The 21,366-nt window shown below is 44.1% G+C and overlaps 1 protein-coding gene across 3 annotated transcripts in view; it reads left to right on the plus strand.

Moving 5' to 3' along the window:
- The window catches only part of LOC105688909 (serine/threonine-protein kinase MARK1-like), a 163,346-nt gene that overhangs the window by 140,175 nt on the left and 1,805 nt on the right, over positions 1 to 21,366 (plus strand). The gene's annotated exons all lie outside the window — the stretch shown is intronic.

The following is a 21,366-nucleotide window of genomic DNA, read 5'->3' on the forward strand; positions in this document are numbered from 1 at the left end:
TCCGTATAGAGGTATAGGTAGGATAGGTGCGTATATACGGGGAACGCGTTCCAGCTGATTCTTCCTTTTATTTACCTCCCTTTCCTTTTCTCATTCTCTTCTTCTTTTTTCATCGATACTGTGTTTTCTGCTACTAACACTCGCTGGCCGAACCACCGGTGTCAATACAGTCGACGCGGAACACTCGATAACTCGGAGACTCCCGCTGGAAACAACGCTCTCCACTGTACGACGCGGCGGTTCGATTCCCCTTGCATATCACCGCGGAACCTCCGTAACTATCTATCGACGATCTATATCTGTATACGGGGAAGGGGGGGGAACTTATACGTACAACCGAGTACATCGACCCTTCTCGCGTCCTCGGATCGACTTACTTCAGCCCTTATAGAGACTCATACCTGCCGCATATAAATAGTAAAATTCAATAACGGATATCGCGGATGATACTGGAAATGGCTACCGAACCAATCGAGATATTACGCTACACGATATGTATACATATACGTATGTATTTATTTTCGATTACGTAATATTTTACGCACTCTTACAGAACACGATCTACCAGATAGGAGGAGATAGAAAAGAAGGAATCCACTCGGTAAAACATATTTCGATACAGCGATTCGTCGTCCAGGGTTTTGGTGTACTCGGATGGATTCCCACGGAGTAGATTCGACGAGAGTCGATCTCGTATAGATTTACATTGGATTTGTGTAAAGTGACCCCCTTTTTTTCTTTTTTTTTTCTGTTACCAAATGGTCGGAAAACACTCGATCTTCCCAACTCGATCCATTTCTAAAGCAATGACTGCTTTTGACTACCCCCTTACAATTTATTTATACCCGAATATCCAAGTGAGACGGGGTGGCCCGATGCCTCGGGGGTGTTCGAAAGGTCAGTCAACGACGAGATCCTATTTTTTTTATTTATTCCTCCATCTCATCTCATTTAATTTCATCCCCCGTTCAAGGTAGCACTCGACGGTTTTTTTTTTTGTTTTTTTTTCGAACTCCGCATTTTATTTAATTTTCATCATAGAATTGAATTCGGATTGTGGGTTTGCCGGAGTTTGTCATAAAAACTGCAGAGAAAATGGAGAAGCATCGCAGATCTGCCTCGGGGGGAAGTCAACGATGCGAGTAATTACTAATCAAAGGTCAGAGGAGAGAATTTTTTCAGGAAGGAGGTAGTTGTCGTGAGCTAGCGAATGAAATGATAAAAAAAAAAAAACAGGAAAAGTTGCATTCGAGTCACGTTCCAACGCCATCCGGTATCGCCCGCGCGCTTTTGCATACAAGGGAAAATTCGCCGGGCGCACCCCCCCACCTCGGGAGCTTTGTATAATATACCGTTAGTTTGCGGAAAACATACGTATATACCTGCGCGAAGCGAAACAGAAAAAGGAATAAAAAAAGAGGGAGAGGGAGAGAGAGAGAAAGGAAGAGAGAAAATCGAATGAAAATAAAAATGCGAAAAGAAAAAACCAATAACGACGGAAAAAAGGCAATGAAACCGAGGAAAATGAGAAAAAACAACCGCGAACGTTTTATCCGCAGAAGGACCAACGACCGTTGAACACCCCCGGCGTCTGCGATTTTTCCCTCGCATTGCATATCATGTGTAACAGGGAGATGAAAAGAGACGTGTAACGGTTATTGTTAAAATTTGTGACTCGTGTTTTGCCTTATTTTCTTTGTTTATTTATTTTATTTTATTTTATTTTTTTGTCACGACGGCAGACGGAGTTTTTCGAATGAAAAAGTGAGGGAAAAACGATCGAACGAATGAATAAAAAAAATTTCACTTCAAAGCAAAGGAGAGAAACGATATGTGAAATCGGTGAAATTGTACGAGAAGCCGCGGTATAGATTTTCGATGGACTCCCACTGTCGGTCGTTGCAGAGAAAATGAAACGCCCACCTCGTAGATCCCGCACAGGACCTTTTGATATTAAACGCAAATAATTTAGTGGCGGTGAAATTTCTTTCAAAAGTTTCGCCTCGGATATCGAGAAAGTATCAACAGTTGAAAAACCACGTACGATTTGTTCTGCTGAAAATAAAATCCGCGTATCCTTTTTCTCGGCGGATTTTTTTTTTTTCTTCCCGAAGTTTGCAACGCGAAATTAAAAGAACTTCGAAAGCGCGGCTGATTTCATATCCTTATTTATTTATTTGTCAATTCCTTGTTTTTTTTTTTTTGTTTTTTTTGTTTTTTTTTTTTCAATTGATCGCAACGCACATCCTGCGCTGCACCCTTCATGATTATATTCTATTATCCCCCTGGCCGACTCTTGACTGAGAGTAGATGAGAGTAAACTAATGACCTAAGGATGGCTCTTAATAACGAAGATTACCTCGTTAATCATCGTTACAAGTGGCGGCTACAACGACGGGGTTCTGTGACCCGAGTAAAGCCATCCCTTTTTTCCTGTATTATATACTTATGAATTTTTCGCCGCCGCTTTTATCGTCACGGTATGCGGATAATTTATCGAAAAATTGACGAAACTGTAAGCGGGAATATTTTTGAAGAAAGACTTTTCATTTTGTTTTTTTTTTTTTTTTTGTCAGACCTGTTTTTGAAGCGCCTACGAAAAATGATCGTGACAATTTCTTCGATCGCCTCCGACCCCTTTCGGCGGTTGCGATTTGGGTATTATTAATTACCATCGCCGCAACAGTTACAAAAGGTTTCTAGGGTTTCTCTACTTGTGTACCACGCGACATGATATCACGTGTACGTAACCCATTATATCCTGTATATTGTTGCGGATGCCATTACTTCATTATCTATTTTGTGGCGGTGGCCCTTTTCCCTTGAATTTCTTGCCGTGATCGCGGTATGAACTTTCGCCCCATAATTCAACGATGTCGAGTTCCCGGCTCACCCTTTCACTTTGTCAGGTGATGATGTCACGCCACAAGTATCGTGGATATACATGTATATGTATACATACCTGTGTTCGGATCGCGACCCTCGCGTTCGCTGCACTACCCCATTAACGTGTGAAGAAATATTAATATATTCTAATCGTAGCTAAGTAGAAGGTGGAGCGAAATTTCTATGGGGCGAGAAGTTTTGAGTCGGAGAAAGCAAATCCGACGAAATTGAAAAAAAAAATCGATCGTTTCGTCGAAACACGTGTTTGTACGCCGCTAGTTTTTTTCTTCGTATCCCCAGCACCGTACGATATTACATGAATTATCTTTTATAACCGTCGAGGGTTACCTGCGTCGCGGGCGGAAGATTCGTAGTGAATTCCAGGGGCAGGGTGTAGGTGACTAACCTCGTAAAGATTACCAGATATCGTGCGTGCTTTGCGTTACGTTTTTCGAGGTAATAATTCACCCTGTTTTGTTGCTAACTATTCAAAGACCCCAGGCGCACGATCAACGACTTGCGTAGGCTTAACAGATTTTGTTAAACTATACTGCACGCGTGCATAGTTATAGCTGTGAGATCGAAATACTTGTTCCTTGGGGAATATATGTATGTATGTATTTTTTTTTTTTGTTTTTTGTATTTTCGGGTGAATTAGATACGCGGTGTTTCGCGTTCACGGTTCTACTTTTCGTTTGTTTGTTCTTGTTCCTTTTCAAAAAGATGTAGATTTTTGTTGACGTATCAGTTAAAGTGTGTTAGATACACGAATTTTCCATTAAAGCTTGTCCGACCCAATCAGCGAACGTCAATCCCCAAAGGTATATCGACTCGACTGTCAACCCCCGCTCGTGTACACGTGGAAAAAAAAAAAACCTCACCACCCCGAAGCAAGAAAAAATAAGGTGAAAAAGAAAAACATGAATAAAATCAAATAAATACATCGGATCTCCGGTTTCTACTTCCGCCAATGTTCTCTCGCGGTTCTTTATGGTTTCTATTCCGCGGGCAGATGAAAAAAGACGATTTCCACGCGCGTGTGTGTACGTCAAAAATTATATAGAGGTACGGGGTGAGCGATGAATTCACTTCGTTCAACCCTATATACGCGCGGAGCGTCTGACTCGGTTTTTGTCTTTGAGACAAATCTGCTCCTCGTTCCCGACAAATTGAACGATTTACAAAAATAATCGTTTTTCCCTCTGGGGTCCGGAGTTCCCGCTCCTCCGGCCTATTTCGGCCCTTTGGCGGGTCATCGGTTTTACAAAAGGTCTTCCCTATACAACGCCGGGGCGAACTTCTATATTATATTAGTGCTGCGGGGAGATGAAAATCGCGGCGAAGGGAGCGGGAAGGGAAAATGGGGAGTGACATAATTAAGTCTATTAGTTAGAAGCCGCGAGATTCGTGTCGCGGCCGAGAAGAGAGATGGCGAGGCAAAAAGTTTACGCCTCCTTGGCCTTCTACCGAGCAAAATTATTACAACGCGCATAGATCATCATTGATAAAAGAGGTAAGGGTGCAGCGCGTATAGCCGCTGAGAAAATGGTGGAGAAATTACGGGCTTGTATAAGTATGATGAATCGTTAAATTTATCGATCGCAATAATCCGCGTAACACTGCGGTACCGTTCGATTCAATTAACCTACAGCCCCGAAATATTCGAGTATCATGTTTTCGTTAATTAATCATTATTCCAACAATATCGATGTCAAATGCTTTGTTACGGTACGCCGCGACGATCATATCGCCACCGATCTGTGGAACAAACGAATGAAATAACGATCGTTCGATTAATCGTCGTTGATTATTAAACGGCTTACACCTGAATATACAAAAATTTTATTGAAACGGCATTCCATTCGTCATGGACAATTTTTCGCTTCGAAAACCGAAAGAATTGTTATATGACGATGGGTTTTTCGACGGATGCTTTTTTCCCATCATGCTATCGAACAATTCAAAAAATACTCCACTTTTGCTACATAAGTCGTTAAGATTCCCTTTGGATTTTTTCGATTTTTGGGCCAAAAGTAAAGTAGTTTCAAAATTGATTGTATTACACTTCTCTGACGTATTTTGACCTCAGGAATCCGAATCTGAAAGAAAAATTGACCTATCTCTAAAATTGACCGAGTTATCGCCAATTTTCAGCTTTTTGGAGTCAAAAATAAAAAATTGATTTTTTAGTCTATTTTAATGTAATTTGAGCCCAGGAATCCGAATCCGGAAGAAAAATCGATCTGTTTGCAAAAATGACCGAGTTATCCCCATTTTTAGGCATTTTTTGGCATAAATTTGAGGATATCTCGAAGGGAAAAAATCGTAGCTCAATTTGGCTTTCGGATTCGTGTTCCTGAGGTCAAAATACATAAGAAAAGTGCCATACGATCAATTTTGAAAAATAAAAATTTTTGGCCAAAATTTGAAAAAATCGTAAGGGGTACCCCTTGGAAAAATCTCAAATTTTGGCCAAAAATTTTTATTTTTTAAAATTGATCGTATGGCACTTTTCTTACGTATTTTGACCTCAGGAACACGAATCCGTCGTCCAAATTGAGCTACGATTTTTTCCCTTCGAGATATCCTCAAAATTGTACCAAAAAATGCGAAAAAATGAGGATAACTTGGTTATTTTTCGAGATAGATCAATTTGACTTCCAGATTCGGATTCCTGAGCTCAAATTACAATAAGATAGACTAAAAAATCAATTTTTTATTTTTGACCCCAAAAAGCTGAAAATTGGCGATAACTCGGTCAATTTTAAAGATAGATTAATTTTTATCTTAGATTCGGATTCCTGAGGTCAAAATACGTCAGAAAAGTGTAATACAATCAATTTTTAAACTACTTTACTTTTGGCCCAAAAATCGATTTTTTTTTTTGCTTCTCAAGGGTCATCTCACGTATAATCAGCTCAGGAATCCGTATCTGAAAGCCGAAATCATCTACCCATGCCATCGATTTGATTCGTCGCAATCCATGCATGGGTCGAAATATTCGAATTTCTCAGTCTACCAGAGAGCCCGAGCTTACAACTGGAGTCCAGGTAGCCACGGGCGCGCGGTTTGTTGTGGGGCGTCACCTCTGCTCAGCCCTGAAGGTGACGTTTCACAACAAAACGCTACGCTGCTGGCTACGCTGACTCCAGCAAAGCTCGGGTTCGCTGGTGGATTGGGAAATTCGAATATTTCGACTCAAGCATGGATTGCGACGAATCAAAGTAGGTCTACGACCGAAACCAATCGATATATCTTAATTTTTCTGCTCCCAACAGCGAATAATGCGAAAAAATGGGGATAAAAACCTATTAATGATCACTCGATCGATTGCATGAGTAGATGATTTTGGCTTTCGGATTCGGATTCCTGAGATCAAAATACGTAGAAATAGCATGGGAAACATAAGAAAAAAAATTGTTCATTTTTTACCCCAATTTTGAAAAATATCTAAGACTATAAGCTTGGCATTCTTTCGATTTAACTGAAAATCCATAAATCGTAGGCATTTGGCATATCGCAACTGCCAATGCATCATGCGTGAACGCAAAAGTGGGTAGATATGTCGAGATTCGAATGGACATCAACTTTTTAAAATAGGATCTGAGTTTGATGACGTTCTTTCTTTCAACTGGCTTTATAAACCACAGATAAAGTTTTTATCGCCCTTGAATTACAGCTGCCTTTCACTTTTTAACGCGAGTGGCATAGGTCGAAAGGCAAATGTCACCTGCTCAATTGGATATTTCTTCATCCCGCTACCCCTTGACGTTGGCCTATTCGTCTCGCGTTCTTTGAACCCTCGAAGAAACTTTGGCACCCTTCTTCGATGGGCATAGACTGAGCTCCGGCGATGACTATCCGAGCGAGTTTTAAAGCCGCGCTGATTTTAGACGTTCGAAAAACCGGGTTAAAAATAAATTCTAAATCAGGGATGGGAAAGAACTAAAATTTTTACGCCTCCGTCGGGGTGGTCCTGAGTAGACGGAAAAAAAATATCGAAATACATATTCACTGCGCTGCAGTGACTGAGACGAGCTATTGGTTTAGCTATAGTAAAAATTAATGTTCAATAATTATTCAATGTCGTGGAAAAATCGATAGAATTTCATCTAAGGATCGGATAGGAATTGATAAAAAACAGATCTGAAATCGTGAAGGAGTTTGTTTAATTATCGATAGGAAACGATTATCTGGTATAACACAAAATTAAAAATATCGAGTAAGTAAAAATACAAGGGATGAAAAAGGTTCGCGAACGGTGGAGTGAAACGAACGGAAAGAAGATCGTCGGGAAGGGAAAAGGGTGATTATTGGTAAAGTTGTGCGATTAAAAACACGCCAGATGCCCGAAGGTTGTAATGAGTTTTTCCCGGAGCACGGGATACCCCAAGATTTCATGCAAGTTTTAACTCTCGTATCGCTCGTTGTAACTTTTTGCGACAGTTCTTCTCCTTCTCTTTTCACTTCTTGACTTTATCGCCTGATTCTCTCCCCACTTTTTACCGATAGTTCATTCATACCCGGGTATTTTATTCGATCAACGGAATTACATCGCAAAAATAATTACCGCGTCGTCGCGCCACGTTGACCGCGGGTCGTACCTCCTCGAAAAATGTCGAAAAACCTTCGAATAGGTACGAAAATATATCTACGCAATACGAGTCACCGATTTCGTCACGTTCTTCTATACGTACATGCGTATACGCTATCGACGAAAGAAAAAGAAAAAGAAAAAGAAGGAGAGAAAAAAAAGACTCTCCCGAGGCCATTGCGTCGTGCAGTATACGGGGTAATAAACGTCAGAAATATCGATCTTGAAAATGAATAATTACAACTAATTGCAAGTGCGCCTCAAGTATTAAAAGCATTAATTGATCCGACAATAATTATCGCGAGGAAACACGATCATATTTCCACGAGTTGCATGCAATTACTTTCTATGTTTTATCGAATATTTCATCCGCATAAATACGGCAACGTACGTACATACGTAAAACACGTACGGACACACATATGTATATGACGTGTATCAGATGTTACACGAATCGAATATTCGAAGGAGCAGCAAACTAAAGAGATTCCAAAGGTGCGCAGAGATTTGACGCTGGATGCTGGAGGCATCGGGCGATGCCACGGAGGTTTTCGACCTCCCTTTCGGCTCGTCGAGGTCGAGGTACGACCGCCCCAGATGAAGGGGATGGTAGAGGCTGAGGCGAAGCTCTGAACCCGGGACAAGGTTTCCATGGAACTATTCAGCCACCCCCGTTACCCTGCACGCGCACAGACTGCCGTCGAGTCCTAGCCTTGTAAGAGCCGAGGGTTCAACCAACCCAGTCACAGGGGTAGCTGGGTAGCTATGTATTGTCTGTAAAATATAATAAACCCCGGCCATAAAATTAATTGCAATATCGAATGGCGCGCGGTGCCCAACTTTTTCAGCTGTATTGTACACGTAAAGTACAATCTCGTCGTTGTACTCGTACCCGAAAACAAAAAAGGGTAATGAAATAACGGAGCGAAGAGAAAAAGACCGAGAATGCTCGATCGATTAGTAGACCATTTTCGCACCACTTGAACCCAGGTGACTCTTCCTAGGGTGTTTGTACCCCGGAGCACGGGGGGTGGAATTTTCTTGCGTAAAGGATCGACGGCCTTCGGCGGCAAGTTTTGGAAAACGAGGAGCGGGGGATTAGAGGGTTGCGTCTGCACATTGAACCTGAATATCTGAACGCGGGTTTACTGAACTTGCGGGGCAGACTTGCGTACCATATATTCCATGGAGGGTTTGCCGCGTACCTGGTAAGGCTTTTCAATGACATCGAACCGAGCAAAATAACGCGTAGAGTAGTTTCCGTTTTTTACACTTATTCCGTTCGCGTGAACCACTGAAATTAAGGTGAATAAGCTATTGAAATTAAATTAGTTGAATTTATGTGACACAAAATAGTCACGAACTTTAAATTAAGGCCAGATAGAAATTCGAGAAGTTACACACCGTCGTCTGATCGAAGCAGATATCAGAGTTTAAAAACGTTTTTTTGTCGTTCGTTTCGTTTCTTTTTTTTGTTTTTTTTTTTTTTATTTCAAACTATCGACGGCTTCGAATCGAATCCCGAAGACCGATACGGAAACAAGTTTCCACTCTCGTATCCAGTTTTGCGGGACGGAACCGCGCAACAAGTAAGACGCGAATGATCACGCGGGCGAATTTAGACGTCGCGATTCTCTTCACTTACCTTCAGAAAAAGTTCCGTGCCGCGAGGGGTGTGCAAACGAAAAGAAAAACGAAAGGAAGTTGGAAAAACAAGATAGAAAGACGTCGACCGATGTTCGGTTGACTCTTACTCCCCCCAAGTTTTCCACTATATTTTCTCGTACCGGATGATTCGTGGTATGAGAACGTCATTTCCGGTACCGCGCTGCGGTGCAGCCAGCCCAAAGAGACTCCTGTGCAAAGATGAGAGCGGAGGATTGAAAGAGGGAAAAGAGTGGGCGATGATTCAAAGACTGTGTGTATACACGAGGAGAGGAGGATTGTTTGCGGCGTTGTCGGCGGATCGAGTCCATTGAATGAGGAGAGAGGGGGAGGGAGGGAGGGAGGGGGAGGGAGGGAATTGAAAGCAAGAACTAGAGAAACGGAGGGAGCGAGAGTGAGAGTGAAGGAGAGAAATAAAAAGAGAGAGTTGGTTCACCCTGACGAATCAATACAAGGAGAGGTTCATACACCTCGACACCCCGTCGTCACTCGGCTCCTGCTTCTGCTGCTGCTGCTGCTGCTGCTGCTGTTATGTTGCCGCCGGTTTTCTCCGTCGCAAGTTCTCCTCGCTCTCGCACCCGAGTAAAATTCTACCGCTCCACCCTCCTCCTCTTTTCAACACGTAATACACCACACACGTATTACACGATACAGCGGGCGGGCGAGTATACGTGTTCAGTAAATACATGGAAAGTTGAATATCGATTTCACGCGTTGAAACCGTCCAAGCGCCAGCTGAAGAGCCTGGTCGAGTGTATTTGGGTGGAAATTAGCCCTTGGAGATTTTTAATCGGGTCTCGTTCCCCGCTCGTTCATCCGTGACCGAAAATTATGCATGCGATGCAATCTTTGGCGCAAACGATGCAGCTGTGAAAATTAATATACACTTCACCGTGAGCCCGACGGTGCCCGCCTCTCTCCGATTTATCGATCGCTAAATTTTTCAATTATTTCTTTTGTGTTCCAATTTTTTACACATCTTTTTACCAAAACCTAGCCCTCCCCTTCCCATCCATCGGGACTCAGCGATCCGTTACCCCCTCGCGTCGCATCTGAATTCCAACGTCAAATGACACGTGAAGTATTGAAACGGAGCATGTCTGTTTTCGAGAGATAATTCTCGGGAATATGAGAGAGAAAAAAAAAAAAAAAAAAACGCAGATTTTCTTTACTTATATTTTGTGTACAGGGATAACGAATAATGTACGTGGAAATTTTTCTACCCATTGAATATGACGAACAATGAAAAGCTCCGAATTCGACGTACCCTACTCGACGTCGAAAAATCCGAATAAATTGGGGGGGGGGAGAGGGATTGCGTACCGTCTCGTTTTCGCGAGATGAATAACATGTGAAAATGTCAAAAACAATTTGCTCGTGGTGAAAAAAGTTGGATTCTATAGGGTCCGCGGAGCTCCGGATAAAACGATGCAGTACGTACGCAAAACATCATTATTGTTAATATTGCGGATTGCCGAGCGATCAGCGGTTGAAATCTGGCCATTATGTTTTCAGGTAAAACGGAATCGGGTTTACGTAAACCTCCGGTCGCATATAATGCACGTGCTCCTGCTAATTGGATGCAGGCGTACAGAGGCTTTCGCTCTATCATCGTAATTATTTACGAACCGAAAGTACCAGGGTACACAATGGTCGCGGGCTATCCCAGCATTGAAATTATCGGGCATTGAAAGCCTGCCGGGGTTTCGGCGGTTATCGAGCTTATTAACAATACCGTACCGGTCGTGAAATCGGGCTTCGAATTAATTCACAACCGCTCGAATAATACGTAATTGAGAAAATTCGGCAAATTCAATCGGCCCGAGCGTTAATCGTACGTGCGTACATCGCACTCGCGTACCACACACGCGAATCTTAGGATAAGACTTATCGAATCAAAAAAATTAAAAAAAAAAAGGGACCGCCAACTTAGCGCTCCTTGCGATCGATTAATTATCCACCTGTACCATTTTACGCCGTTTCGTTTTTATTCGGTTTGCCCGTATCGCTAACTCGCGGCAATTAGGAACGAACGTACCACTCTCGGTTGGTTACAGAAACCGGAAATGTTACGTGTTAGAGTGAAAATGAAAATGCGTTTTCTTCGGAGATTGGGGCGTTGGAACGAAAATCCGATTTCCCGCGCGTCTATACGCCAAGTTTTGTATCGTACGTACGAGCAATTTTAAAGGATTTCTATCGAAATTTCGGGGATATTTCTATAGAATCCGTAGACGCGTGTGTAGTTGCAGATTCGTTGGAATGTCGTTTCCGCTTGGAAAGCATTCAGTCTTCCTCGTTGTACATATATACGTGTATATATATACGGAGGAATTTTCGTTTCGAGGGGGGTCGGAGACGCGGAGTCTATCGAACCGAGAGAAACGGCGAGGGTAGGGGGGAGGGGGGGCGGTCGCGAAGCCGCGGACTACTGACCACCCCAATCGACGATGCGTGATCCTTGTATATTTCCTTCATTGAAAATACGCGTAGGTACACGTGAATTTCGATTTTATACGTAGAACTCGGTCCGTTTGTAGATTCCGCGGTTTCCATACTTCGGTCCCCCACATTTTACGCCCACGAAATTAGCACATTCGGTTCCCTTCCCTCCCGTTTCCCGTCCCGGCTTATATACGCGTCTTTGAGAAGCTCAAAGTGAGGAAAGTACGCTCAATGCGCCTCGCGAGAGAGTGAAACTCGCGAAAAAAAGATGAAAGAATTAGCTGTATGTATGTATGTATGTATACCTATACGTGTACAGCCACGCGAGGTAACGGGAGGTAAGGAAATACGCGAAAAAACGAATCCGGGCACACTTTTCCTTCGCTCACGGTGTATCCACGTCCTTTCACTTTCCGCAGCGCCTACCCCTGAGCCCTGAAAAAGTTTTCGCCTTATAACGCCGAGTATCTTTTCGCCGGGGATAGAAAAAAAAAAAAGGATCGACGATTCCGAGTGCAGAGTTGACTTTGACGGAGGGCGAGAGTCACGGTGCCACGAGAAAACCACGTTCCGGCGGTCCGCGCGTAGGCGTTGAGTGGAATACAATTTAAGGGTTGACGCGACGTCTGACGACACGCGCGTCTCATAGTCGCTTCGATTTCTTTGTCCTCCTACAATTCGGATTCTCGAACGCAAAAAAGAAAACACGGAAATCAACGCGGAGGACTGAGAAGAATCGAAATTGAAGTTACGCGTCCAGAAAAACACAACGACTTCATTTCGGACGCTCATAGGGGTTGGGAATTTTCAGTCATATCGATGGAATAATTTCCATCTTAAATCTTTCATCTTTATTCTTGTCCATCGAGCCTTATTTTATAATCACGCATTCGTCGTGGGGTGTGAGGTCGGTTTAGAAGGTACAATTCATTCGAGAGTGAAGATTTGAGGAGTTTAAAGTTTCGAATCATTTCGTTGGCAGGGGTGTGCGATTATTTGCGCGAAACTTGCACGTATAGGTACACGTGCACACGTTAAAACTTCTCCCTATTCCGTAATGCACGCGATGCTTTCAACCGCTTTGATATTCTTTTAATGACTGAAACGTAATTAGAGATTAATTACCGTATCTATAGAGAAACGAGGGGAGGGGGGGTTTGCAGACGTTTTGATTTTCCCTCCCGCGTACGGGCTCTGTACACGTCCCGTCGTTGATTCTCTGAAGTGGTACCGTCGCAAAGTGGAAAGCACAAAGTGGTCGCGAAATATGATCATACGGAAAATTGTTACTCCCCCCCCCCCCCCCTCACCGTTACCCTACACAACGCGGATGTTTAAACTCCGAAATTTTCGAGTACATTTGGAAATCAACTTATCCGCATATATATATACGAACGTATACCCCGCTGCTCGGGTATACGTACTTACCCATGTATACGGTGTACATCCGAGTGCGGATCTGTATACATACACATCTATGTATATTTCATCAAAGGCTGCTATAAATATCTTATTAAACGTTTCCCGAATCACTCGAGTACCTGCGCAACGTGAATTCGCTCAAAAACGCTATCTCAATTATTTCACTGCGAATATAATTACCACGCTTAACAATAATCCGATTTTCTAAGCTCGAATTCGTCTCGCTATCGAACGAAGGCCGGTAAAATTCGTCGGCACTCGATTCTGAGATCCCGTGAACAGGTGTGCGCGTAGGTGAAAGCGAATTTCCGAGCGGCGGGTTCTCCCGCGTAACGCCGCACGTCTCATAACCCGCGGTGGTCCAGCCGAAGTACGAGCACATCAAACGTACGGAGGTTCGTTCGAGTCCGCCGCGTAATTGGTTCAATTTTGGCGAATGATCAAACGTACACGGAGAATCATACGCTGCACGGTATAATATGCGAGAAACGTGTTCAAGCCTCGCGAATTCGGAAGCTGCTGCAAAACGCACGTGTACATACATATATACGTGTATACACATTATATTTAACGCGAGGGGTCGTTCGATTTCCGCGTGGACGAGGTGGAGTTTTTGGCTATCGGAAATATCCGCGAGGCGTCGATCGCCCCCCCCCCCTCCCTCCCTCTCCTTCCCTCCGGGCGAAAAAAAATCGGGAGTCAAAATGAGGAGCGAACAAAAACGGACGTTCAAGTTTTGTCGATGAATTGAAACCGGGCGGGTTATAATTTATCCTCAATTCTCGTATCTCAAATATACCAGGTCGGTTCGGACGGCTACATCCACGCGCCCGGTAGTGGTAAGTTTGCAGTAAGTTGAACCGCGGTGGGTTCGCCGGTTTCCCGAGGGGGTTGTTGCCCGAAGGGATAAACTGGGAAGCTGATGCACGGGGCGCAAAAGCACCCCGATAAGTAATAGAGATGCGGAAGTTTAGACCTTTCCGGGGTCGCGTAGGCCGAGGAGCGAGGTCCTTCCAAATTAGAATAGTTACCATTAAACTATTTTCATAAGCCCCCCCCGCTTTTCAGACGCAATCGCGCCTTACCTGTTACCCCGTGTAACGCCTACCAACAATAATTACAACCAAAACCGTTTACTGCATCTACGTGATGTGCCTATAACCTTACGAATTTCGCTCATATCGCTCCCCAACTAATTACACCTCCGAGCAAGCTTGTCTCCCAACCTTGGAGAAACTATAACCCTCGGTTATATCTATGTACCTACCTATCCCACCTCGTTCCTCCGTTTTATTTTTTGTCCTCGCCTCTCCCTTTTTTCCTTCTTTTTGTTTTTGTTTTTTTTATTTTTTCCGATCCAGAAAGCTAGGGAGAATTAGTTCCGCGCAGCTAAAACTCCGTATTTCGGGCATTATTATACGGCGTAATATATATATATATAAGGAGGTGCTGAAGGAGAAAAGGTCAAAGTAGGTCTTACGGGTTGAAGGAGCGAAGCGAGGGGAACTCGCGACTTGAATGACGGAAGAGAAAACTTGAGCAAGAAAAGGGGTTCTTTTTTGGCTTTTAGGGTAGCGCCTGTATACATCGCATAACCGGGTGATGGTGATGATTTTTAGTACCCGGTATACGTTTCATTTTCAACGAGAATTTATTCCTCGGAGTAGAGGGCCACCTACGGGTATAGCGGTGTGCGCGAGGTGCTCATAATATATTGTAGAAAACCTGGCGGCATAATTACCTCGCGTCTAAGTTTAAGTTGAGAAATGTATAAGGGAAGAAGAGACCTCGCCTTTGCGCGTTCCGGAGTTGGCTGGGTAGTTTTGTTTTTTAAGTATAGTGCGGTAAAAGGTTTGCGAAATTGTAAGTTAGACGCGAGAGGTGAGATGGGGTGGGTATTTCACGTGGCATTAATTGGGGCCAATTATGAACGGCGGTATAACGCTAGGAACTTTGTTGAATCGTCAAGATTCTGAAACCAGAAGAAATAAGTGAGGCGAAACGAAGGGAACGCGCGGGGAAAAGGGAGAGGTGCGTGTACAGTACGTTGCAGACGTCGTGTACCACCTACCCTTTTTCACCAAAGATACGCCTCGTTCGCGTTAGGCGGCACGTGTGTATATGTGTGTAAAATGTAACAACCCCTCGAGGTTCGCCAAAACTTATCATACCATCTAATTTCTACGCACCTCAGCTAAAACTCCAAAGATTAAGTTTGAAATGCCCGCGCGTATTTGTGTAAGGTAAGGGAGTGAAAACTCAACTTTGCTTCTCTTACGTTATTCTATCTCACGCACCGCATAGCGTCGTAAAATATGTACATACGCATCCGATATGAATTACATCCGATATATGTTCACGAGAAAACATTTCGTCGATAGTTTGGAGGTAAATCCCGAGGGATTTCGACGGTCCATAAGTGTGTACCGGGATAATATTAGACAAATATATGTTTACCCATACAGGTAGGTGTACATAAAGGACGACTCGTTTAAACGGCTGTTCCAATTTGGTAGCTTTATACCGCTATTACCGCTGCGTTTCGGGTCATTAAAATCTCGTTTGATTAGGGAGAAAAATAAAGAAGAGAAAAAAATCAAACTACAAAAAAACACCTCATATTACGCCGTTGTATTCTATATGTGTATATATATACTAGCGGATTACGTAACTCGTTTCGAACGCTACGGATACGTATCTCTCGTGTACTTTTCAAATTATGCGATTACAGACGATCCGAACCGATGCACCTATCCCCAAATGAGACTAAAAAATGAGACAATGAAAAAAGAATACAAAATGACGGGCATGGGTATATAAATAATGCATACGTTTTCCTATACATACAATACGTGTGTACGTACCGTGCATTACACGTGTCGGATGCAGAGTCGATACAAGCGAATGGGTTTGATTATCGAATTAATGCGGAGTGTGTGCGCCGGGGCGAAATGAATTGTCCGGTTGATTGCTATCGGATTCACCTGTAAATTGTAATTATCCTCATGCGGAGTAGATTATTCGCGGGAAATCCGTGCTCAATCGTCATTCGTATCCAGCTGTGTCGCTCCGTCTTTCCCTACGTTTAATGGACGTAGGTAACCGTAATAATGCACGGTATCCACGTACGTACGTATACCTACTGTATTCGAACGGCAAAGACGAGCAACGGAGCATGGATTTTAGAATATATCTACGCTTGTACACGTGTGTATACCTAAACGCGTTTTACGCGACTCCGACTCTAGAACAGACCCCTGCATTCTGATGAGGTATGGATACGTGCACGGTTCGTTTGAGTCAGAATGTTCAAGGGAGACGGTGATCATGAATAAAAAAGAAGCCACTCGTGGCACCGGCGTACCGCGGAATCCTCGAACTGCAGCCAGGCCACCAGCTATCATTATTTTACTTAACGTACGTACGTAACGTACGTACGGGCAATTCCGTCTCTTCCTCCACTCACATGTCAAACTTCGGTCGCGTGTTTATTAACTTATTTCTTCCGCATAATGCGCTACACGTATTTCTATCTCCTCGATAATCTCGCCGTTCGTTCGAAGAGGGAGGGAAGGAGACTCGCCGTGGTTTTTCCTTCTTTCTTCTATCGACGTGGAAAAATTGGAAACTCGTCGACTAGGGACAGCTGCATCCGGGTTTTCCGGAGCGATTCCCCCCTGTCACCGGAGAGATAAGAATTGCGCAGAGATCGTCCAAGGTCCCATTTTCAGACGGGGACTGACCTACTGCCCTTCGAATGTCCCACGCCGGACGGGACCCCCCGCGGGTTGCTTCGCGGGCGATCAATTAAAAACCGGTTACAGCGAAATCCGCAGCGCGACTCGATTATTACCCGTTCTAACCGCGCGTACGATTCCCGTCTCGCGCCAATAACTCAAAGATACGATCTTGCGAAAAAACTTTTTCGTCGATTTTCTAACCGGGTCCGTTCGGTTTGTGTACCCTTTGAAGAAATTTCGTCGAAGGACTTGATTGAAGTCGGTTTGGAACCTCTCAAGTTTTTCTGATCAATTGATCGACCCAATTCTACGGACGAAGCGAGTTCGGAAAAGCTCATAAGCCCGGGTAAATCCCGGGGCAAAGTACTGCAGCTTTTCGGGGTTAAATGCACCGACTGGTGGGATATATCCGGTTAGATTGGAGCATCCGGTTCTGCCCCCGTCCCTCTCTCTCTCTCTCTCTCTCTCTCTCTCTACCCTACCGTCTAGTCGTTGGGGACGACGTCGCGTCGTGCGGCGTGCAACGGGCATCGGGTCAGGCTAGTCGCAATTTCGCAGAGTAGATAGTCCTCCCATTTGATTAAGGAGCGAGAACAGCTGCGACCGCATCGAACACGGGGATATACACCGGCGGTCCGGGTACACGATGCTTCGATTTTCCCGATACAATTCGATTCCGCCGTTTCCCCTCGGATCTGCCCTACAACGACCGAACGGGGCGAATCCGTGTTTAAAAAAAGAGCTTCGCACTTTTCGTACGCCCCAGATGAAACGGGATCGAAGCTCATTCTCGTTGACGGATACGAGCCGAGCCGAATCTCAACGGGCGTTTTTAGGTGTGTGTACCTTAAATTTGTTTTTTCCATCGATGTTTTCTCTGAAGTTATTTAACGAGCGACGACGGACGAGTCTGTTTTCTAACAAGGGCCAACGCGGTTCCGGGATGCAGGCGTTGAACGAAAGAGCGTTAATTTTGTGTTTTCGCACCGCGATGCTTGCAGAGCTGTGTATAGTGTGTATTTACCGCGTACGAATCCGTGCGCGGTACGTATGTGAGCGTGCATTAACGGTGGTACCGTTAGGCAATCACAATGAATCACCGAGGACCCACCGACTCACAGCTCGTGTTCCGATCGCAATGCCGCCGTTGTAAATTACACCCTATTTTTTATCCCTTTATGACAAGGTCAGCCGAGCAACTCCGGATTCGAGCGCGCGATTATAAAGCGCACACCCCGACGATAAACAGAAATTAAAGCGCCGCCGAAACAGAACGTGACAATTTTCCGCGTCAATTGTCGCGAGTACCGTGCAAAAAGAAGAACAGAAAAAAACGGAAGAAAAGTTGTATGTGGTTTGAAAAAAAAACAAGAATCTTGTTACGCAAATAGCGAGAGAACAATAATTTTGCAAAGTGACGGCGAGAGAGTCGAGGGGGTTTTAGGGGTGCGGCGCGTCGCGGGATGCGGTTGGGCCGGGTGCACGAGGTGATGTGACGGTTTGCATCGAGGACGCGGATGGCGGGTACGAATAACTCGAAGGGCGCAACGTAGGTACGCGGGTGGCCGATGACCTCGTCTGGCTCCCGTGGAAGTTCCGTGCGCGCGATGTTCTCCGGCCCCCCCGACTTCCCCCTTACACACACCCGCCCCCGTGACCGTTCGCCTCTTTCACCGGCGCCCACGCGCACCAGAAACTCTCTTCCGTCGTTACACCGGGCTTCCCGATGGTCAAACCGTTCCTATGAATTATATCTACATCCATTTCGTTGAACGTTGGAGATCCGGTGGAATGAATTCCAAGAATATCCCCTGATATAAGCTTCGCGCGATCGCTTCGCGAGAGGCGTGAAAAGCCTTGGGATGTTCCGTGATTTATCGGTGCGATGAAAATTCGCCTCGGTATTCGGAAAAACCGGGGCAATTTTTCGATACTTTATTCCCGCTACGAATCCATCAAAAATTAGTTGACCCGAGTCGGTTCGCCGAAAAAAAAAAGCTCTGTCGGATATCAATCGGCGTGCTTTTTCTAGATTTTTTTCTTTTCTTTTTTCTTCCTTCCGCGATTAGGTGTAATTATAGAGCAGCGATATACAGATATTTAACGAGAAAATATCAATTTTTCAACAACCTAATTCTTCTTGAATACAGCCTGCCAAGATTAGCGTTGATTCCTCGTTAAGCCTCATTACTCGTGTGTTTTTCTTTGGTTCAAACAGATTTCCTCCAGCTTGTGTATACACGTAATGCCTATACATATCTGTATAACCCTTTCCTATCAGCGTTACGACCTCAACGCTTTTATGCAGTCGTTATAGTAATGACGTATTTTCTCCGAATTCAGATTGTAAATCAAACCTCACAAAATACCCGCCGACTCGTTCCTCCGAGCTCTCTATACCGAGATTATTTTATTCTTTAGTTTTTATTTCGTCCTCCTCTCTTTTTGGTCGTTAAATATATTTTTGACGCTCGCACTTATTCGCCGGGGGAAAAGAAATACCGGCGAAAGAAAAAATCACGTACCCATACGTATTATATACCTATAGAAGCACATCCCCGCGATCTCGTTGATGAATAAACTTTTTTCTCGAACGTCAAACTGAAATAGTGAATCCTACGAGGAGGAGATTTCGTCGCACACATAAATATTACGTATGTACGTGTATACGCGCTTATACCCATACACCTTCGACGTTGTATCGCAATCTCGATTGATACGTCATAAAATCGCGGGATGAGAAGATCCTATTGGGCTGTAGTGTACATGGGATAGATTTTATACGTATATACACGTTTTATTCTCTATTTCTTTTTATTTTTATCGTTCTTATTTGGTTTTGTTTTATTACGGCGTAGCGGCAAATCGCCGTGAGAGCTACGTACATATATACACGTGGAATCGATCGTCTCAATTTCTATATAGGTAGGCACCTATATGAGCTGAATATCTTCTCCTCCACGAGGCACGACGACCCCGCGAACGAACCAGCTGGGTAGATTTTCACTTTACCTGCACTCGTGTCTTCCACGAGCATTCCCACGGCATTGGAAATCCGTTATAAAAATCAAAGCAGTGAGACCCATATTTGGCCGGACGACCGTCCACCTTGAACCTCGGTTCAACCACGTATCAGATTTGCATAGCCCTCCGCGTTTTACGCGGACATCGAGTGCGCCTCTCCTCGAGATTTAGCTCCGCGTTATGATCGTTCTTCGAGAAACCGTATTACCCCAGCAATGAAAATCTCCGAGGCATCGATCCTCAAGTGCGTCAGGGATATAGAAAATATAAAGTTCAGGGGAAACTTATTCCGACTTGAACGGATTTTTCGTACGATTTCGGTGAGTTTTCTTTGCTCCTTTTATTTTATTTTTTTTTTTTTTGGCGATGGAGAGAATATCGATAAGCTGTAGGAAAATTATGAAATATATTTCGTGGCTAAAGTACACGCAGGATGTAAGGTTCATCACGTCGTTGGGCGCAGGTTCTCGATCCCCAAGGTGTTTTCAGTCAAGTGCAAAGGACTCTCTGCTGGCTGCAAAATAAGCGGTCAGACCTCGACTTCAGGGTCACTTGGACTATTATGGTACCACTACACAACCGTGGAAAGTACGATAGTTTGCTCTCCCGAGTCTCCGTCGAGTTTATAAGCTTAAGGATATTCGATCCTTGGCTGGCGTACATTTTGTGTATATTCATGTGCAATATGTACGTAAGTTTTGCAATATTCCAATTATCGTACGACCGCGTGCGGGGGGAAAAACGCGCGGGGTACGAGTAAAGAGCGGCGAGCAGCTTCGCGGGAAATCGAATCCCGAATAAATCAAGATTCGCTGTATCGCGATTATTATTTTTAGGGGAAATATTGAAAAAACGCGTCGATTTTATTTCATATTATTCATTCGTTCGTTTCATCGACTCTTCATTTTTCTTGTTAATTATTTATTCAATTTATTATTTTTCTCTCTTTTACTCCCGACGCCTGACCTCCCGTGCATTCCACCGAACCGAGGTGATGTGATTTTAATGACTCCCGCGCAACTCAAGGCTTTCGCCTCGAGTTCGTTCCTGGGCAATGTGGTGACACCATCACTTCCACGGTTATCTTCTCGACGCAGGCGATTCACCGTTGTGAGAAAATTCATACTCGTACGTACGCGTGTGCGCGTGTATAGGTAAACACACGTGGAATACGGATGCATACAGCTAAGTGTACGTTAACGTCACATACGTCGCGTACGAGTATTGAATCTAAGAAGCGAGAGCACCCGGAAGTTATCTCTCGAACAAACTTGAGCTAGAATATTCCGTAAACCTTGTTGCACACTGTGGATATAATTATGTGTATATCTATCCGCGCAGACGTTATGGACGACTTATTTTTCAGGGGTTAAAGTGTTATGGGTTTTCGGTAGAAATTGGCGAACGTGTAGATAGAACGGATAGGGAACTTATATTTTATTCGTATAAGATACGCAACCGTATACGTATATTACGTGTAAACATATTTATAGATATTGCCAGCGAGTATAAAATGAAAACTGCAAAGCGGCAGATGGTAGCGATAAACGAATAGACATATAAGCGACGTATAGTTGATATCGTCCGTAG

This window comes from Athalia rosae, chromosome 4, assembly GCF_917208135.1.
Source record: "Athalia rosae chromosome 4, iyAthRosa1.1, whole genome shotgun sequence".
Taxonomy (NCBI): domain Eukaryota; kingdom Metazoa; phylum Arthropoda; class Insecta; order Hymenoptera; family Athaliidae; genus Athalia; species Athalia rosae.